We start from the raw sequence: 6,137 nt of genomic DNA on the forward strand, positions 1-6,137 counted from the left end.
CAGAAACACTCCTGTTTCATAATCCTTCATATGACAGTCGCCAACTTTGCGATAATAGATGCCCCTCATCCCTGCGAGAAAGAAAAATTAGATATGAGATGTTAATGTCTCAATTGTTTCTCCAAGAGAGCAATGAGAAGAAATAAAGCATAAACAGTGATCGGAGTTTCAACAAAGGGCTCAGATTTGGCCATTTTTTCTGCCAGATGTCAAATCAAATATTTCATATCAAATGTTTCCATGAACAAACTATGTGGGCTGTTATGCACAATTTTGTAAAAATGAATATTTTTTTTTTTTTTTTATATTTATTCTTTTTGAATGCCAACAACTGCCTCATTTGTTTTTATTTCTTCTAAGGGATTTTAGTAGAAATGTTTCATAATTAAAACATAACTAAGAACTCCATCAAATCTTCTTTAATGTTATTAAAGAACAGCTCTTGAGCAGTAAAAATGTTCATTCATGTACTTGCCACATAAATTCAGATACACATTGTACACATGTGAACAGAGATTATTATGGTTAAAAATTTGTAAGATTATTAATCTGAACGGCATACTTCATTGGCATCCAGCTCTAGTCATAGATTGTCTTTATATAGAAAGCCATTGTCTTTTTTGCAACAATTTCATAATTACTCACCCCGTTTCTAAAGATAATGCATCATGGGAATTGTTACAGGCACACCTGCCCGTGGTTTGCATAATAATCAATCCCTCCCTGCAGGAGCTACATGCAGACAAAGGCCAACATTTATTTTGACGACCTTTAACCTAATACAGTTTCTGTATGCTTAGTTTTAGAGCAGTACTGCCTCTTTAAAATGATTAAATAATAGTGATTGAACAGGATAGAAATGTTTCACTTAATTTATTTCATCTGAATACTCACTGTAAATATTATATGTGTGTGGCATGTTTAATGTGCTCTTTTAGCATCGATTATATACATCAGTTGTTTCTGGCAATCACATATGGATCTTACATTGTTAGTGTAATCAAAGCTGATTTAAAAAAAAAGAATAATCATAACTCGATATCTTTATCAAATCAGTCATATGTCTCAAGTACGCCTCTGTGGTGTCATCTTCCCTTATTTGTTTCTTCTCAGCCTCTATTCTTACTTGTTCTCTAAAGACTTGTGGCTATAGGGGCATTTTCTGCAACTCCTGTTGAGGCCATCATTGAGTCAGCGTCTATTTCGGGTCTAGTCTCAGGTGTTCCTGCTAATCAAATCACACTTATTCATTATCTTCATCCTTTCAGGCATTCGACTATTACCGTCCTGCTATTTCTTTTCTTCCTGTTGCTCTCACCCTCAGCTTTTCGCTTCAACCTATTTGTCTTTTTAATTCTAAAACACTGTGTGATCCTCTCGAGGCAATCCTGCCCCTGCACCGCTGTATCTTCTGATGAGGCCTTTTACATTATTGCTTTTTCTCTCAAAAAGACAAACATCAAAGAAGATTCGAATTTTAGGATTAGATTAAAAGATAATGTACGAAAAGGGATAAATGATGAGGAGGATAACAGACGCAAATAAGATGAGCCACGCTAAACCATTTCGCAAACTACTATTAATCTTGCATCAAATGTGTTTTTCATCTGTTAGTAAGCCACACATTTAGTCAATATGATGTGTTATGACACTGCACACCCACACATAAATCTGTGCGATATAACTCCAGGTCAGATGTAGTGATACGCACGACCACAGGATTGTTCAGGAAGTTATCAAGGCTGCATCATCTCTAAAGTGTTCGCTGGCAAACTCTACTTTCTCTCTCACGTGTTAGGAGTACAGTGGTGCTCAAGTCTGTAATTAGCCGGGTACCAAAGCATGGCATCTGTGATGTGAGCTGGCTGGCGGGGGAGAGAGGCTACTTTGCTTCGTAGGAGGTACTGCGTGCGTTTGTTTACACTGCGGCGGGGGCGTGTTAGCCTGTGTTACACCGCTCACCTGTCATAAAAACAGCGAGGAGCAATCTGGTTTTAAATTCTGGAGAACGCCCACCCAAAACTCTATCCTTTTTCCTTGCCGAGACTCAGTTTTCTCGTCTGTCACTCTGTCGTGGCCACTCCACACTCAGAAGTCCAACTTAATGCATGGCTATATTCATGCAAAAAAAAAAAAAAAAAAAAAAAATCAGAAGAGAGGAATTTGAAACCCCTAAAATTGAAGAGGTTGTCATAAACTTGAGTTCCCCATAACTACTAAAGGATTTCTTTATCAACTCTACAAAAGCAAAAATGTTCCTTTTCAATCCTATCAAAGTCAAACTTTAGGGCTTTTTTATTTTTTGATGCACTTTACATGTGCATCTTTTTTTGTTGTAACCGTTTATATCATAAAACAAGGCATGTGAAGTCTCTTGGGGGCCTCTGATAAGACAATGACTTCAACGTGATCCCGTTTTACCTGCAGTTGCTAAGCAACATCCACCTCCAACCTCTCACTCAGTCTCATTGGACGATCTTGGAAACACAGCTGTCAGCTCATTGGCTCAGAAGAAGTTAACTAACTTTAGTCACAGCCTTCTCCTTTCAGAAAAAGAGGGGAAACAAGCTCAGGGTACAATTTTTGTGAATGAGAGAGAGGGAGGAACAGAAGCAGGCTGAAATACTGAGGGAGTGTCGGTGCTCGTGTTTTCTTGATAACTAAATCAGTCAGTTATGTCAAAGTCAGTTATGAGAATGATATCAAAGTTAAAGAAAAGATGATTCCAGGATTATAGCTGAAGCTGTGTCTCACCTTGGAGAGACACTAAAGAGACACTAAAAGAGGGAGGCGGGTATCCGATTGCGTGTTCAACATAAGTCTTTTGTGATGTTCGGCTGTGGGAGCATGAAAGCAGCAACCAAGTGGGGTATTACTAAATATCTCATTACTGTTTAGTCTGCAATTCAAAAATCTCAACAATAGTCCCACTAGTGATCAATACTAGCTGGTTAACAGTTGTGGTTACCAAATCACTGGTGCAAAAAGACAAACTTATCACTTACTTATTTTTCTTTATAATTTGTTATGGTGCTTAAAACCTATTTCAAAGCAAAACAAGATGTAATTCATATTAAGTAAAATTGTAAGAATGGAAAAATGGTCACAAGTTACTTTAGAAGAAAAAAAGAACAGCACTCTCTCTATATACACACACACACATAAATATAATATACACATATAATATATACAAAAGATTATATAAGCTGCATTGTTTTCATCTATGTTGCAGGAATATAGTAGCACATTTCCTACGTCTACTGCATGTAAAAAGGAACTACAGGGTAAAGTATCTCAGACAAAATATTAAAATAAATATTAAAACAGGATGGATTTTTTTTTTTCGAGGAAGAAATGAAAATTCATATAAACCGAATCAATAAACATAATAAATCACTGCAGTTTTACTGATATGCTCATGTAGCCTACCTAATCTTGATGATCATGACGCATAATATATATATATATACTGATTTTTTTTCTTCTGAAAACCAACAAAACACTTCAAAATACTATCACGCAGTGCATGAACTTTTATACACGAAGGAAAAAAAAAGCTATTTCAGCTAACATCTACTCACCTATCTGAAGATGAACTCCATCCTCCAAATGTATGGCTCTGTGGATCAGCCTGACTGGTTTTGATATCCTTCATTATTTTGTATTTTACCAACATTTTAAAGATTTCTCGCCAAATTTTTAAAGCCACCATGTGCTTTTATCGGTCAAATTTTGGATGGAAACAATCGACGTTGTGTCATTTGTATATTAAATCTGATATATTTAATAAAACACAATTTTATAATGGCAATGATAGCATGTTATTTTACTGGAATTAATATTGGACAGTCAGTCTGCAACTTCAGATCACAGAACTGCCGAAGATAATGGATATGTAATAATTGTGTTAAACATTTGGTAAAACTAAAGTATAGGCTATTAATAGATGAATGCATATTAAATTATATTTCTAAACTCTGTCAGATATGGGTTATTTCAATATTAAATATGATTTTTTTTCTCCCCTCAGGACCTTTGAGAAAAAATTGAACAGCAATAAAGGTAACCATTTTTATTTGTTTATCAAACTTTTTAAAGAGAATTGATTACAGACAGTTGAACACATTCTACAGGCGAGTTCTGGATGTCTTCTGTAGCCTGACTTGGGCTTGTGGTTCAGCAGAGTTGTAGGGTGGTCTCCTCACATTTCAGGCCTGGCTTATTCTCCATTGATGAAGAGCAGAAAACAGTAAAGATTTGGCAGTAAATTTAGACCAACTGCTTAATCTAAACAGCTTTCATTCTACCATTTATAGAGGGCGAGAAAGAGAGAGATTGGGAGGAGGAGGAGCAGATCATGTGGTTTTGGCTGTGTGCTTGACATTGCTTCACAGCTGTCAGGTGGTCCACTCATTACACCACTAGACTAGTTTAACAAACAATGCATTATGTGAAGAATTTCTAAATTGGATTATGTCACATCCAAAATGCATGAGAACAGTCCAGAGAGCAGTAAAGCGTAACTGGACTAACTTTCCAGGTGTTGAGAAGGGTGATGCCAGGACCGTCAGCTTCAATCCAGATGACTTTCTCATGTGTTTGGGTGCTGCTGCTGTCACTTCATTATTGCTGTTATTCTAGAAGACTATTAAGTTACATTCCCCTTTGCAGAACAGCCAAGCACACATACAAAGTATGAGACTATTTAGCAAATACAATTAGCATGAAATATCTAAAGTATGCTTAAGGGAAAGATGCTCATTTTTTTCTCACCATGTCAGAATAATCAGCCTTTCATAACTGAAATGATCTACAACATACATTGAAGAAATTATGAGTCAATGTAACACTATAGCACAGATAAACGTGAGAGAAAAGTGTGCACAGAGTAAAGAGACTAATAGTATGTACTAATACTAATTCATTCTTGAATCTGTACATTCAAAAAGAGCCTGTACTGTAGAACGCAGTTTTCAAAGCAGTTATTGGGAAGTCGAATTTTAATGTCTAATTTAGTCAATGTAATGAGATATTAGATCACGTTGATGTAATATTTGTTTTTCTAGCCCAATGTAGGGCCAAGCAGGCAGAACTTTATGGACGTGCTGCTCTGGATGCCATGAGCCCAGTACATCTGCCTGTAGGCGTGTTACATAATTATCTGTTAATAATAGCCTCATTAACAGAATTGATTACTGTTAATTCCTTAGGCATGATGATAGAACCAGCACAGCTATTTCCAGCGCAAGCGATTGTCTTGCAAACCAAAAAATACTATTCAAAAACAGACAGCAGACAGTTGTGGTTTCATCACTCTTGCAGCAAGGACTGACACAGATAAACCAAAGCATTTGCACTGAACCATGTTCTGCTTGATGTACACTACAAGCACTTCTATGGAAGTTTATTGTATTGTTGAATATGTTAAAGAGTTTGAACTGTAAACGGGCTACACTCTTGACGGGAGGCTCAATTTTCTTTTGGTTCAGATAGGTTGACATGCAGGAAATGGCTCAAAACTGCCAGTCTCCAGACTCCCTGTTTTCCTCTGTGGGCTGAACCCATAAGCTCTGAAAACACTACAGAGACTACAAATCAGCAAGAAACAAGATAACTGCACTGCATTGGAAGACGAGGTGAAGATGCATGAAAAATCTGCAGAGAATGTGTTTAATTACACTGAACTTATAGGTTTTGCTCCATGGCTGCAATTAAAAAAAAGTTGTGGAGCAAAATGTCAGTAATATTAGTTGTAAATGCCCTGGAAATATCAAATAAAGAACATTTTAAATGGTTACAGTTCTGATGTCTTATTACTACGCCAACAGCTACAAAAGTTTCAATGCAATTCTCTGTATGGAGCTATACTGTAATCAGGAGACCAAACATTTGACTAGTTTATTGGGAATCTTGAAATAGTTCAAGTTTGTGAATGTAAGAACAATTAATAACAATAATAAGAAAATCACTTAAAGCTCAATAAAATACACAAAGTCGCTATTTCTCAATTGATATTTATTTCTAATCAACAATGAAATAGAAACTGCTGATCTGAAAGCAGATCTCTAAATGGAGCGATATTTTAATTGAAACATTTAAAAAGGAGAGAAAAAAAGTCACTCATTGGCAATAATCAC

This window comes from Carassius gibelio, chromosome B7, assembly GCF_023724105.1.
Source record: "Carassius gibelio isolate Cgi1373 ecotype wild population from Czech Republic chromosome B7, carGib1.2-hapl.c, whole genome shotgun sequence".
Classification (NCBI taxonomy): Eukaryota; Metazoa; Chordata; class Actinopteri; order Cypriniformes; family Cyprinidae; genus Carassius; species Carassius gibelio.